Raw genomic sequence first — 15,536 nt, forward strand, 5'->3', positions numbered from 1 at the left:
CTTAGGTCAGTGAAATGAGAATGTGCCATATGCTACTGGCAAAGGGGTCACCAAGTGACAGCTGGGATTGTGAATTCTTTTAACTTTTCCCCAAACCAAAATATGAAATGCCAGGCAGACTCAGCAATGGTGGCAAAAGAAAAAAGAGTAGAGCTTCACAGGAAGCCCGGTGCCAAGGGGGGAAATGATGACCCCAGTCAGCAGCTACTGCACTGGTCCTCCAACCCCCATCCTCACCAAAATGTTCAGCCCTTTCGAACTTCACATAAGCTTCAGAGACATGAGAGAAGAAGAAAGGAAGAGAGAGAAAGCAGCAGACATGCTAAAAAGACAAGGTGGGAGGATTTTTTCCCACTTACTGATGTTAAAAGGAAAACAGGAACTATATCCCGTGACTGTTTTCAACCCTTCCAAAACATTAAATCTGTCTACAGAAATGTACTAAGGAACAAAACTGCACATGTTTTCACTACTATCTGAAACTCTTAGTTTGTGTAGTAACAAAGAGTTGGTTGGTCTTTTTCCTTCCTACAAGAACACTGCAGGCACTGAGCTTCCATCTCAGAGGGGCAGTGAACCTCCAACTCGCTTGCTCCAAGAAAGGCCAGTCTCCACTGGGAACCACACAACTGCCATTTCTCACTGGAGCTGAGAAGTCGGCCCCTCGAAGCAGAAGAGGACAATCTTGCACAAGGCCAACCCCCAGCTGACAGAAAGAATTCACTGCAGCTTTGGAGACCCACTCCCACTACACCCCAATCTAACAGTGAAGCCAAGGCCCATCAAAAGCAAGGGGCCTGCCCAGACTCACCCCCAAGAGTTGGAACTGGCCTCCAGGTTTCTCCAGAAGTAACTTTGTCAACAACTGCTCCTACTTTCCCACTGCTGTATTCCTCCTACGACTCTGTTTATTCTTCTGAACACACTTTCCCTATCAGTTCTACCCAAATAGCTCATATACACAGAACATGCAGCCAGCAACTGACTTTCAACTTTCAAAACCAGTGGTTTTGTGACAGCTCTTTCTCTAAAAAAACAAACAAAAAGTAAGTATGTGTGTATTCCTTGTTAGACAGATTTCCCCATAGTTTCCAGAAGTGAGACAGAAGTTGAAATCTCTCCTGATGAAACTGTTTCTGGATGTCTTATGTCAATAAATAACCCAGTCCAGTTCAGTTCAGTCGCTCAGTCATGTCCAACTCTTTGCGACCCCATGAATCGCAGCACACCAGGCCTCCCTGTCCATCACCAACTCCCAGAGTTTACTCAAACTCATGCCCATCGAGTCTGTGATGCCATCCAGCCACCTCATCCTCTATCATCCCATTCTCCTCCTGCCCCCAACCCCTCCCAGCATCAGGGTCTTTTCCAATGAGTCAACTCTTCGCATGAGGTGGCCAAAGTATTGGAGTTTCAGCTTCAGCATCAGTCCTTCCAATGAACACCCAGGACTGATCTCCATTAGGATGGACTGGTTGGATCTCCTTGTAGATAACTAGCCAGTAACAAAAGCAAGAGGCAGATTTAAAGCAGGATATAACTATATAACATACAAACTGTAGTAAATGTGTTGGCGCAAAAGCTCAACTAATGACCTCTTCCTCAGATGCTGATGCAAATACAAGGATCACAGGCACTGCTGCATGTCATCTCCAGAGAGATGTAGAGGTTTCTGTAGAATTGAAGATATGAAACCTGTAAGACCACCAGAGCAAGCTTCTTTGGAAGAGGTCTGTTTTTAATTGCCTCTCTGAGTGTATGTCTCCAGATCAGTAGCCACATTTATGGAAAGTGATAATGAGATTAAAACCAGGTTGGAACAGGCTCTTTGCACCCATGGCTGATGACAGGGCATGGCTGCCATGGTGGAAGAAGGCGACTTGGAAAGTCTCCCCATGATTTCTCCCAAGAGAGCCATCAGCTTTATTAAGCCTGAAGTTATTTTAACTGTCTTAGTTTCTTTTCTGGCCTCCAGTTGTCACTGAGCTCTCTACCCATAAGGCCATTCATGCTAATCCTTAAATTCTATCCCCTCGCACTCTCCAGACATACTATAGACTCACAACTCAGAGAAACTGTCCTTAGTTGCCACTAAACCCTTAGAGGCCTGCAGAAAGGTCATGGGCTGGTACTTGGTGACCCCTGAAACTGTGTTCCTACTTATAACATCTTAATCTAACACCTTAATACTCAAATTTAAGGAGAAAAAAATGATGTAAGAAATCTTCCAAGATAAAATTCACAGATAAAAGGCAGCCATTCTATCATTCTAGAAGATTCCTGTCATTCTAGAAGAAGCTCTGCTATCACAAGACCTGTTTTAAAAATACAGATCCAGGACTTTCCCAGTGGTCCAGTGACTAAGACTCTACATTCCCAATGCAGGGGGCCCAGGTAGGATCCCTAATCAGGGAACTCAATCTCACATACTAAACTAAGATCGAGTACAGCCAAATAACTAAATATCTTAAAAATATATAGATCTAATGAAATTTCATTAATTCTAACAAATTGTAACTCAAGGAGAATTTTAAGTACCAAATGTATCATTCATACTTGATTATTAGTAACAGTAAGTTTATACATAACTGCACATTCTTGTTTCACCCTGGGATATATATTCAATTTCCTGGACAAAAGTATTTGCTAATGGCTAATTTTCAAAATGAGGGCTAAGACAGGAATACACAAAAACGGGAAAGTTAGAAGAGATACATGAGTATTGTACAAATCCATAACGAGTCCTTGAGAAGCACATTTCCTCATGCTGCCAACAATTCTATTTTAAAGGGGATTCAAAAAGTTTAAATCTATTTCTACCATGTTGCTGATATTTGGACAACCAAAGATCCTATTTATCACTCTCAACAGTCCAGTTGCTAGCAGCTAACACAGTCTCAGGACTTCTAAAACTGACAAGAACCAGAGTTTCTGAAATCCATCCTGTCCTCAAGTTCTTGTTTCATCATTGTAGAATTATGGAGAAATTCTGACAAAATGTTAGGGACAGCCCTTCTTACGCTGCTGATTTGCACTAAACAAACACACAGCAACCCTGAAAGGAAGACTTCAGCAAACAATACAACTATTTGCTTTTTCCCTGGTTGGGGGTGTGTAGCATATAGGAAAAAGGAACCTTCCCCCTAGAAATGAAATACCTGTCAATATTACATGACATACAATGTATGGCAAAAATCACTACAATATTGTAAAGTAATTAGCCTCCAACTAATAAAAATAAACGAAAAAAAAATTACATGACATAGAAAACAACTTTTTTCTCAACCACAATCATAATGCCAAAGCTAGAGGATCCTGCAGGGAAGGAACTATAAAAGTGACAGACATCCTGAGTGATACAGAAACACAAGCAAGTCTGCCTCCATGAGCAATCCTTTATTTGCAGAAAACTTTGACTGGATAATGTTCCCTGTTGTTGGAGAAGGGCTTTCCAAGAGCATTTTAGGATAAAAGGCTTCGGGACTATATCAGCAAAAACCATTTTGTTTGCTTTACATCTCGGAAGGGTCAACATCTTCAGATGTTCAACCTTCTCCCAGCCTAAAAAGTTTATTTTTACAAAAGCGCTCAAAGGACTTGGGGACAGACAAACCCAAATCCCTTCACTGCCTTCTCCTTCCTGTAGACCAATGCTGCCGTGCAGCAAGCTTCCCCAGATGTCCTTAATTATTTTCCTGAATTAAATGGCCTGGTAGACAGAAGAGAGGTTTTGGAGTTAGAGAGTGGGGTTTGAATCCTGACTCTGCTACTCACCAGCTCAGGGATCCTGAGCATTGAGCATTGAGTCCCTGTATTCTCTCCATAAAACAGAACAAATAATGTATATACAACATTATTTGGGACAAAAGAAATATCCAGTAAATGGCAGCTATGATTAGTGCAGCTGACTTCACAGTGTAAAGTACTCAGAGTATGTGTTAAGTCATCTCCGACTCTTTGGGACCCCATGAACTGTAGCCCACCAGGCTCCTCTGTCCATGGGATTTTCCAGGCAAGAATACTGGAGTGGGTTGTCATTTCCTCCTCCAGGGGATCTTCCCAAACCCATGTCTCCTGCATCTCCTGTATTGGCAGGTCCTGTATTGGCAGGTGAATTCTTTACCACTGAGCCGCCTGGGCTTCCCCAAAGCACTCAGGTGGGGCACAAAGTGGGCAGCTTATTAATATTGAAGCAATCTCTCTTCCTCCTTCTCTATCCACAGAAGGGACTATTTCCCCAACGCCTTTCCAGAACACACTGGAACTCTCTGCATGCCCAGATCGATGGGAGATGTCAAAGGGTTTTGCTGGTATCCTGGTACCATTTCTACCAGTGTCTTACCATAACCCCCCCATTTGGGGACCCCTACCACCCACGTATACTATTCTTCCACTCTGGGAGCAATCAGCTCTTCTGTTCCACATAGGCTGCCTTCCTCCATGTCTTCAGCACTTCTCTCAGTTTTGTTCTCTAGATTACTTCCTCCAGCTTCCAGGTCAATTGCCTATTTGCAATCTGGGCCTTATATTTATTCCTCCATCTCTTCAGCTCTCCTACCATCTCCTCCAGTGTACTAAGTGCTCCGATGGTCCCTGATACACAAGCTACCATGTCTCAACATCTTACTGTCCCATGCCACACTGAGCCCAGAGCCGCTTGGTGCTTGTACACATTTGTGGAGTGAAGGTCTCTGAAGTCAGACCTCAGGGATGAGAAAATTAGTTAAAGCAGGTTCACCATGGTAGCAAATCAGAAATGTCATAAAGGACACGTTCAGGTAGCCCAAAACCATGACAAATTTTCCAGCTGCATTCAAAGAAATTCAGATTAAACAGGAGTGCATCTAATTTGGTCTTCCCCAAAGTCACTCGAATTTGTTGGTAAGGGCGTTCATTTTCATGGACTTCTTGTGAGCAAAGGAGAATCTATCTGTAATTTGCCAGACTGAGGCTCCAGACGCCTGTAAACATGCCACCTAACAATAACACCTCTCCTAGGGGCTCAACCATGAATACAAAACTGTCAACATTGGTCAGGAGCCTCAAACTCTAAACTCATAGGCTCAAGTCAAGAACTCACTCAATGAAGCTTATCAAAACCTGTATACAGTTTTTCAACCTCAACTGTTTATTCCTTTTACCTTTGCCAAAACAAGTAATCTCACCTGCGGCTCCTTTCCGGTTCTAGCTCATATGTGACCAAACCCAGCAACCTTCTCCAGAACCTCCCCTTTCACCAAGCAGCTCTTGAGACAGTGCCAGCATAGGTCATTTGGCCAAGATGCCTCATGTGTCCGAGATGCAACCCAGTGAGAGCCCGCTGACCAGCTAGGTGAGGATGTAGCTGAGGCTCCAGGACAGGCACAGGGTCACAGGGTCAAAGCCCTTCCCTCCCAACTTCAAAACTGAACTCCCTCTCTTGAACTAACAAGCCACTTTGTTGACTGCCTTGCTAAATTACAAAGGAACAAGATCACAAGTTGACCTGAAAAACAAAAAATGAAGGATGTTAGCCTTTAAAAAGAAAAAATACTGGCAACATAAGTTCCATTATTTTAGGTCTGGAAGGATGTTCCCAGTGGAAATTGATCTGAATCATTTCAATGTTATCATGATTCTGAGTACTCCTTCTTGAAAGTGCTACTGTCATTAAGATCTTCACAAATCACACATGTTATGTGCCAGATAGCAAAATGCTCAAGGAAAGATGCAACTAAACTATTGGGTGGAACTCCTGCTAGCCTCTTTTATCAACTTCAATTGACAGTGGCATTTTAAAATGCACACACTCTCATCTCCCAAGCGACTGTATGTTAAGTGTCTATATCACTTGAGCACGGAGTCCCCAGTGGAGTTCCACCTGAGGACAGTGTGCCTTGCTGGTCTTTGCAGCTTCCAGAGGCACATCCACTCCTCTCAATGGAGGCCTTTGGAACCTAGTGTCAGACAGCTAAGGAGAAAGCCATACTGAGATCATGTGAAATGGGACTTGAGTTGGAAATGGGAAAATGGTACTAATTCCACTAAATTTGCAAGTCCTGTAACAGGACTGACAACTGAAGAAACACTACTTGACCAAAGGTTTTCCTTATCTTGAACTCGAGGTACTTCCTATAATTAACACAATCATTAAAGTTAAAAGAAAACTAAAAAACTGCCTGTAATCACAATTAACCCTAAACAGCCAAAATTAGCACAAGGTTTTTCTACTTTTGCATGAAGAAAATGGTCCCAGGGAAAGACTCAACCTTTGGGACTTTTGTGGGCCTTTCCTTGATTTGAACTTACAGCCAAAGAGCAGTGTTTATTTTGAGAGGAAAAAGAAAACCCAGTTGAAAAACCCATTAAGATTCAAATTGGACCAACAGACAGAATATATGAGGCCAGTTCAATATTAAAGATTCAGTGTCCACTGTAAGCTGAAAGGACAGACCTATAGACTGGATTCCTTTTTTTTTCCTTCTAAAGGGACACTGTAAATACCACCCTAAATTCTGGTACAGTAGCAAGAAGCTCAGATTAAAGAAGCAAAAGTTTAAGATTTTAAATTCCAGTTACTGACTGCTAGGAAATGAATTTAGGCAAACCATTCTACCACTCTGAGCCACAGAATATAAGGAGACTGGAGCAGAAGATCTTCTGGGGACTTCCTTAGTAGTCCAGTGGTTAAGACTTCGCCTTCCAATGCAGGGGGTGCAGGTTTGATTCCTGGTTGGGAAGCTAAGATCCCACATGCCTGGCCACCAGAAAACCAAAACCAAATTGTAACAAATTCAATAAAGACTAAAATTTTAAAAAGATCTTCTGAGTCTAAGAAAACTGCCTGCAGCTTAAGTTTCAGACTCAAGTTTGAACCCCAAGCTCTGCCATTATTGAAGTACGTGAACCAGGAACAAAATATTTAACTAGTCTCTGTATCAGGTGTACCATCAGAAAAATGGGGCAGCCTCAATATTTCCCTGATTGCAGAAAGTTTATGAGATGAATTTAAGCAATATTTAAATTACACTTAGAAGATTTTAGGGGATGGACAGGCACAGTATTAAACACTCAATCACACAATGAGAAAATGCTCTCTTTGGCACTTTAGATTTGTAAAAACTGTATTACCTTAAGGAGAAAGTTTCTGTTAGATCTTCTCTTCAATGCTTCTATAACACGTGCTTAATTTCCCGTTTTTAACAAAGTAAGAACCAGTTTCAGAGTCAGTGCCTTTAGAAAGCAGGCTTATTTTATAGACAATTTTAAAAATAATTCATTTTCATTCTAATTATTTTAAAAATTACCTTTTATTTCAGACAACTGACATCAGTTTTCAATTTAGAGAACCAATATAAGGTTAACTTTTTAAAAATATATGTATTGATAACTATAAAAGTGTGAGTCCATTGAAAGAATCTGAGGGGTTTACATGCTGCCTACCTCCAGGTTCTAGTGAGGAGTAAATGAGGCAATGGAGGGGAAGGCCCAGCCCACACTATGCTCATCTACCTGCAGTCAAGGGGCAAAATTTTTCTCAGTGAGGAATCAGAGAAGAAGGTATAGTATAAGCAAAATCCATCAACCACGAAGGAACGATATAAGAATTCCAGAACAATGAGCTCAGAAAAAGCACGAAGGGGTTCTTAAAGTAGAAACCAGAGAAAAGAAGAAACCCCATAGAGGGAGTCAGTTAACAACTACTGAGCCAGACTATGTCTCATCACCAGTGAAAAAACATGGTGCGGTGGATGCCTCGTACAGTCCGGACAAAGCTATCAAAATGGTCAGAGTCTTCTTTGGAAGAGCCTTGAATGCCAAAATCATTATGGTGTCAGATCGTTAACGTCTTTTGACATTTGTTTAGCACCAAGTACTCTACCTGGTGGTCGAAAAATATTTGCTAAAGGAATAAATTTCAGTTTAATGGTATTTTTTTGTATATTGAAGTGAAGTGAAGTTGCTCAGTCGTGTCTGACTCTTTGCGATCCCATGGACTGTAGCCCACCAGGTTCCTCTGTCCATGGGATCTCCAGGCAAAAATACTGGAATGGGTTGCCATTTCCTTCTCCAGGGGATCTTCCCGACCCAGGGATCGAACCCAGGTCTCCCGCATTGCAGGCAGACGCTTTAACCTCTGAGCCACCAGGGAAGCCCCCATAGACAAATAGATACACACACACATTTTAAAAATACGGTATCTTCCTCTTCCCTCCTTCCAATACCAGAAATCACACCTCACTCCAGCTAAAGTAAACTGCCACTTCCATCCCAAAGCCTTGCATCGGGGAGTGGAGAAGAGTCTACAGATCAGTCTAAAAGCCATTATTCTGGGCCTTTACATCCTCTCTGCCTTTCCAAGGAAAGCTGCTGCTTCCATTAGTGTTACCTTTATGTCAAACTTGGATCATCTAAATACCAGATCCAATCAAATTCAAGCTGCCATACCCTTGAGGACTTGCTTCTTCCAGAAAACAAGCTTGGTTTGACTCTTGACAAAATCTATTCCCAACCTGGCATCCTACAGAAATTTTGCAAAGCAAGAGTAAACGGGGCTATGAAATCCAAACAACTTCTTAGCAGTTCCTTCCCTCTTCCCATGTCTGTTTCAATCATGAAACCTCTTGCTCCTTTTTTTCCCTTCTGCTTCCTTCCAGTCCTAATTTTTTATGATCTTTGAAACAATTAACTCAAAGCAATGCTTTAGAAAACTTTCTGTCTTGCCCATCTCTCACCCCAGTGAGAGTCTTCTGAGATATTTAGAAATATCCTTATAAGGTTAGTCTATTTCTCATCCTTTCTTGGAGGATGAACATATCTCAAAAGTCAGTTAACTTTCTATTATATATTGGCTTAATAGGATTGCACTATAAGAAACAAAATCTATACTCAAAATGGAGATGCCCAGAATAGAGAGTCCAAATGAATATTTTCTTTCAGAGAGAATCTCCAGATGGTGAGTCGGAAATGAGACAAATGTCTCATCATGTCTCACTCCATCATGTTTACTCCACTGAAACTTACTGAGATCACCAACCACTTTTTTCCTTTGCATTTAAGATAAAATTCTTCTTTGGGTTCTATGAATCAAGTCTTCATCCACCTAATGTGGATAAATAGATCTAATTCCAACCCCATCTCACTTCTTCTTCCTCTCCACCCACTATCTTCTTTTCTTCCGTCATCACGTTCATCAAAACACTCCTATGTATTCCATGGGTATTTCCACTCTACCTCTCAAAACCCACACAATCTGTTACACTAATACTGTCCCTCAGGACATTTCTCTGGGCAGCTCCTATCAAAGAATCACACTTTTCCCTAAATACACATCTAGAGAATATAAAAGTTTGAATGGCTCTTTAAAAGTCATGTACTCAGCCTCTTTCATTTCATCAAGAAACTAAATCTTAGGAAAGTAAAATGACTTGCCCAGGGTCACATGACTGCTTAGTGGGTTTCTGGAATTACATGTAGAATATAATTACATCAAATTATATGTAATTATATGTAAAATTTGGAGTGTACATGCCTGTGTATGTTTTTTCTGAAAAGAGAATTCATAGCTTTCAGCATATTCTCCATGTAGTCCAGAATACTGTCCCAATAAATAATAACCACTGATTGGTTTTATATATGCAAAATCCTTCCCAAAAAAGTGTCTGGTACTAAACACCAGTTATCATAAAACATTTTGACTTTAAGAGTAGCCAAATAGAATGTTTTGACTTCCAAATGCTTCTTGGAAGTTGGATTTAGCGTAGAAAATGTTGCAATTCTAAACAAATACACATAAACACATACAGACACACACACATAAAGAATGAATAAAAGAAAAGATCCTATACATAAAAGGTTATTTTGATTTTTTAAGTAATTAAATTCTAAATTACTTAGTGAATTATCTCATTCTTATTTTTTAAATAATAAATTAATGTGCAAATAAAAGTAGTTTAATGTGAAATGTAACAGACTAGATCACTTTCTCAAAGCACAGCTGCCTCAAAAAAGAGAAATGAAACTGAGTGGAATCAGAATTGTTTGTTCTACAAAAAGTAAGCTGGTCTAAGTACATACTAATATTTCTCAACCTATCATAAACCTAACCTTAACTAGTTATTTCTCATATAATTCTACTTCTAATGCTTTTCTGTGATTATCACATCATTTTAATTCATCTTCCAGAATATAGAAAACCAACATTAGTTTCCCATTCTCTTTGACTTATTCAAGATAGCATTTATTGAATCCCCTTCCATATCAAGGAGAGTAAATTAAGGACTGGAACCTTAATCCTAGAGAATTAGGATTCTCTAGGATTCTAGGACCTTAATCCTAGAAGAATCCTAGACCTCCTCCTAGAGAAGCATATACTCAAGAACAAGACAAATAAATGTTAAGTATAACCAAAAAAAAACCTCATGCAATTAAACCCATGACATTAATAGTGCTGTGATCCAATCCTATGGAAGCAAAAAAGAAAGGGATAATTAATTTTAACTCAGTGTTGGCAGGAAGGTGTGAATCCAGGAGAGCTTATGAGAAAGATGGCATTTAAATCAGGTCTTAAGAGTAAATTTTCAAAATGGAAAAAGACAGGATTTCAAGTTTTCTTTTGTTTTAGGAACCAAGTCTGATGCTCCTTGGAGTAAATGCTCTTTGCTTTAAAACAGCTTATTGTCTCAACAGAATGCAGAATAACCAAAGGCTCTACCTGAAAACAATTTTACATACAAGATTTTCTTACTCTGGCTTCAGATATTTCTAAAATGTGCCTAACAACATCTATGCAAGTTACCTATCCAGGGAACTATTTTCAGTCATAAATACCCAAATGAAAAGTGAGACGCATTCTTTGCCTTTAGTGAGTATTTCATTTGTCAAAATTCAATATTTTAACAAAGCCCTTACCGTGTAATTGGTAAATTCGTGGAAACCAGACTGCCTGGGATGCAACCTCAGCGTCACTCCTTACTTACAAACTCCATGGTCAGGCTACTTACCCTGTCTACACCTCAGTTTCCCTGTCTGTAAAATGAAAATGATAACAGAACCCACCTCATGTGGTTCTCGACAGAGTGAACTAAGTTATTACATGTAAAATGCTTGAAACACCCAGCATAAGGTAAATCAATAATAAGCATAACTTTTTACCAAGAAAAATCTTTTCTAAGAGTTTACGTCTAAGGTGCTACACCAATCTAATAAGAAAAAGTTTCCCATTCTGTCTCACCTTTATTTAAGCTGACTTTGAAAATGGATTTGCTCAGAGAAAGATGCCGTAAGAAAAAAGCTAAAGTTGATTCCTAGACAGTAACGTCAGTAACAGAAAAACAGGTTATTTCAGAAGGTCTCTGATATATTGAGGGATAAAACAAACAGAAATCATATTGTACAATAAGCAATTTTAAAAATTCACCAAAGATTTGACAGCTAAGCTAATAGTTCCCTTCCCTTTTTCTTTTGTTCCTTATCCTTTTACAACCAAACCCTCTATCCATTTTTTATGTATTACACAGGGAAAGATTTGGAGATCATTATAGACTTAGAAATATTTGACTGAAACAACAGCAAATTTTTTGTTTTAAACCAAGAGCTAGAGTTGAGCAAATTTTACTGTCTGTCCTTCCCATGGTGTTGCAATCCCTATGCAATCAATGTCCCAACACGCTGAAGAGAATTTGGCTGGCCCATTCACAGCAACAAGGGAAATAAGACATAGGCTGTAGATTCCGTTAAGTACTAGAGGAGATATATGTACCAGAACTCAGCGAGCATCCTCGCAAAGTCCTCTGCCACAGCAACTGAAACTGCACCACCTCACTGCTTAGAGTGGAGTCAAAGAAATCTGGGGCTCGCTGGATAGGTTCAAAACTTAGCTCTGCCAGTTGCAAGGTGTGTGGCCAGAAACTCTGTTTCTTAGTCTGCAAAATAGGGATAACAGGTGGATTTGTGGTTAAAATTAAAATAGCATTTGAAAAGCATTTGAAATAGTATTTGGCACCTGGTGTTATCTATTAAATAAATATGGCAGTAACTTCCACACTTATGATTATTTCCACATGCAGATATGAAGAAGGTTTCAGTTTTAGTGTAAGCCCTCCCCCAGAACAGTTAAATTAAAGCAAATTTTCAGCAAGATCTTTAAAATTTGATATGGAGGTAATTGACCATAAAGAGTATTAAATTTCCATTATTTCTTTACTGTCTAGATAGTAAATAAAAATGTATTTGGAATTTAGAGTATTTTAGAAATGCAAAAATGATATATCTATTGGAATTTTCTAGACTGTCAGAGGTTCAGGAATTAAGGAGGAAGTTATTAAGGAATCTAAGGCAATGTCCATTTAATGTTTTAGGAGCTGAAAATAAAAACAGCAAAGATATTAACAATTTACAATCATGCTGAATATAGCATAAACAACTTAGCTTATGGGAAGGAAGAGCCCCTAAAAAAATTTTTAACAAAAAATATTACAACTTCTCTCCATATAAGATAAATACTACAGAAGATAAAAAACTGTGTCACTGAGTTTCAAAAAAAAAAAAAAACTGTGTCACTGAGTTTCATTTGGTTTCATTCATTTTTAATAATGTAAGCATTAAGACTTTTTAATGTAAGCATTAAGAGCAGAGGTTGGAAACAATCAAACCCTAATCACCCTTTTCCAATCTAAGCTAGCCTCACATGAACTGTAAATATGTCCTAAGTCAAAAGGTGTCCAGGGTTCATTACAGGCTTCTATTTAGATGTAAATTGAGAGCTGAGATTTTAAATGCTCATCTGAAGGGGAGACACATATCACAAGTGTCCATTTCACAATGAGGTACATCATTCTGGAACACCAGGCTGGTCCCTGCAAGGGGGCTCAAGAATTACTCTGACTGCAGTAGCAATTCTCACCCCTTGAACTGTGATCATCAAAGGCTGGTCACTCTGATTCTACTGCTTTTTCTCAAGCAAATACCACTGTGCTCTGTGTATCTAATGTTTCCCCAAAACTCTATCATGAATTAACTTAATGCAAAAAGCATTAAAGCTCCTATAAAAGGAGCATTTAGGAATGGACACATGTATGTGTGACTAAGTTCCTTTGTTGTCACCTGAAACTATCAAATATTGTTAATCAGTTATACTTTAATATAAAATTAAAAGTTAAAAAAAAAAGGAGTACTTGGGGAACAGGCTGACAAAGAAAACTTTGTACTTGAAAATTATTTACCATCAGAAGAGGTTCTACTACAGAACCTTCTCCCTTTGCTCTCACACTCCCTTTGATTTAGGATAAGTGTCTCAAGAGAATGACATGAACAACAGAAAGCCTCCATTAATTTCCTAGTAATTATGAGGAAAATGGGCTGAAATAAAAGGGGAGATAAGAAACTAAGTACTTCTTTAGTTGAGTTTTAAATTTTGTCTGAAAAGATCGAAACTTAGGTTTGGGTCCCAAACTATTGTCTAAAGAACCATTAAAACTCTGCTTTTGAACTTGCAAACTTTTGTGAGGTGTTCTTTGATGGGAGGTGGGAATCGGTCCTTAGAAAGTGACTAGCTGATTTTTATCACCAAGGAATTTTTTTAAATATCAAATTTATCGTCTATTATATGAATGCATATACCACGCACTCACTTTCTTGTTTCACTGAAAAGTCCTGGTTTTAAAAGCTGACGGTATCGCTTTTGCAAAAGACAAGAGCCAATTATTTCCAATGCCACATTTCTTTTTCTCCCTTTTTCCTTCTCTCTCTCTGTTTTCTTTTATCTTGTTTATTCCCTTCTTTTTGATGAGTGCTGAAAAACAAGCACCTACACACAACCCTAGCACTGGCCCACGCCCTAAGAACCTTCCATTTAGCAGCTCTCTGGGAGTTGGGAACCATTCTAAAACACAAGCAGAAGCACTTTCGCCTGATCCCCCAGGTTTCCTCCCAGTCTACAACCACCCGTCTTCACCGGATCTCGGTCGGAACCGCGGCGGGCGACAAAGCCTCTTACAGCCTGGCCTCACTCCGGCCAAGGAGCCGATTCCCAGGCCACCCGGCCAGGAGGCGCTGTGGATCAGTGCCCCCCGTGGCCACCGGCAGCCGGCGCCCAACCCTCCCTCCCCCCACCGCGAAGCGCAGCCCGCCCGCGGAGCCGCGAGCTCTGCACCGCCCGCCGGGGTTACTCTCGGTCATTCTGCTGCACCGTCTCACCCCAGCTTCCCCATCCGTGCCCTGCCTGAAGCTGCTCCAAGAGACACGCAGCAAAGGGCAGGAAGATGGGGGGGAGCAGGGGGAATGGTCACCTCAGCTCCAGGTTCCCGCAACCGCTCCCCCCACCCGCCAACGTTTGTTAAAGAAACAAAACTCTCGTCCCTGCGCCCCGCCCGTCTCCCCCACCCCCATCCCCAGCCTCCCACAGCGTCAGAGACGGCAGCTCCTGGAAGCGTAAGGAGACTATGGAACAGGAACCCCCTGATCAAACAAAGCCCCCGAGGCCTCAAAAGAGCCCTATCGCTAAGGGCTCCCACTCGCGTTCGTGGTGAGCCATAAAGCGCTGCTCCAGTCCGGGGGCGCAGGGGACCTATCCCCAGATCAGAGCCCAACCCGGACTAGCTCCTTAGGAACGGAGGGGATTCTGACGGCTGGCATTTTTCCCGGTGGGCGCCGGCCGACCCGCAGCCAGAGAGGGTTCCAACCGGCTCAGGCGCTTCCAAACAAAGGGAATAGCTCAGTGCCAGACCTGCCACTCTCCTTACTCCAGCGGCAGCGCCTCCAGCACCAGCAGCAGCCCCCGATTCCACTGCGCCCCAGCTACTGCGCTCGGGTCTCCGCGCGCCCAGAGATGCTCCCCGAGCTCCACCGCGGGCGAATCCTGAGCGCAGAGATGTCGCGTCTTTGGGTCGCCAGAGCTCCTCCTAGGACATCCTCTCCACATTTACGAGCCCCTGTTTGCTCTGCAGTAGGTGGGAATGTGGGGGTTCGGACTAAAGTCCCCGAAACCCAGAGCTTCCCAAAGTCCCCTCGGCCCGAAACGAAACAATAACGGCCAAGTCGCTGGTCTTACCTGTTTTCCACTTTTGTGTTTGTGGCTCTTTCCCCAACCCCTTGAAAAACCCTTCGGGAAAGAAGGGGGGTAAAGGGAGCAAAGCGCCCCGAGAAATTGGCTGTGGCGGCGCTGGTTGCACGGCGCCCCCTCTTCTGCCCACCTGCGCCCGGGGAGAGAGAGAGGTGTCGGCGCGTCTCTGCCGGCCCCGGCAGCACTCACTCTGCCTCGGAATTACCGGGGTTTTGCCGCGACTAGTTCCTTTTATAGATTCGGCGGCGCTGAGCGCTGGGGTTACTATCGGTCAAAGCCCGTTCTCTCCCTCCTTCCCCGCCCCCTTCCCGGCCTCTGTTTATGTAGTTCAGTCACTCAGCAGAAAGCACGTGGAGCCGCGTCCCGCCCCTTAAACGGGCGACGTCCAGCAGCGCGCGGGGCTGGGGGCGGAGGGCGCCAGTGGGGTGCAGCCCGCCTACCCTCGGCGTAGGTGCGCGCCCCGCGCCCCAGACATGCCCGCCAGCGCAGGAATAGG

General features: G+C 42.0%; 1 protein-coding gene across 5 annotated transcripts in view; it reads right to left on the bottom strand.

The window, feature by feature from the left end:
- The window catches only part of ABCA1 (ATP binding cassette subfamily A member 1), a 133,155-nt gene extending 117,849 nt beyond the window's left edge, over positions 1 to 15,306 (bottom strand). For 2 of the 5 annotated variants that reach the window (XM_043452901.1, XM_043452907.1), the window contains exon 1: positions 15,029 to 15,306. The gene's annotated coding sequence lies outside the window, so the exon portion shown is untranslated. Of the gene's footprint in view, positions 1 to 7,110; positions 7,179 to 11,740; positions 11,904 to 14,704; positions 14,729 to 15,028 lie in introns of those variants that run through there. The other 3 variants (XM_043452904.1, XM_043452906.1, XM_043452902.1) reach the window with 3 other exon arrangements.
- Positions 15,307 to 15,536: the final 230 nt, after the last annotated feature.

Source organism: Cervus canadensis, chromosome 30 (assembly GCF_019320065.1).
Source record: "Cervus canadensis isolate Bull #8, Minnesota chromosome 30, ASM1932006v1, whole genome shotgun sequence".
Classification (NCBI taxonomy): Eukaryota; Metazoa; Chordata; class Mammalia; order Artiodactyla; family Cervidae; genus Cervus; species Cervus canadensis.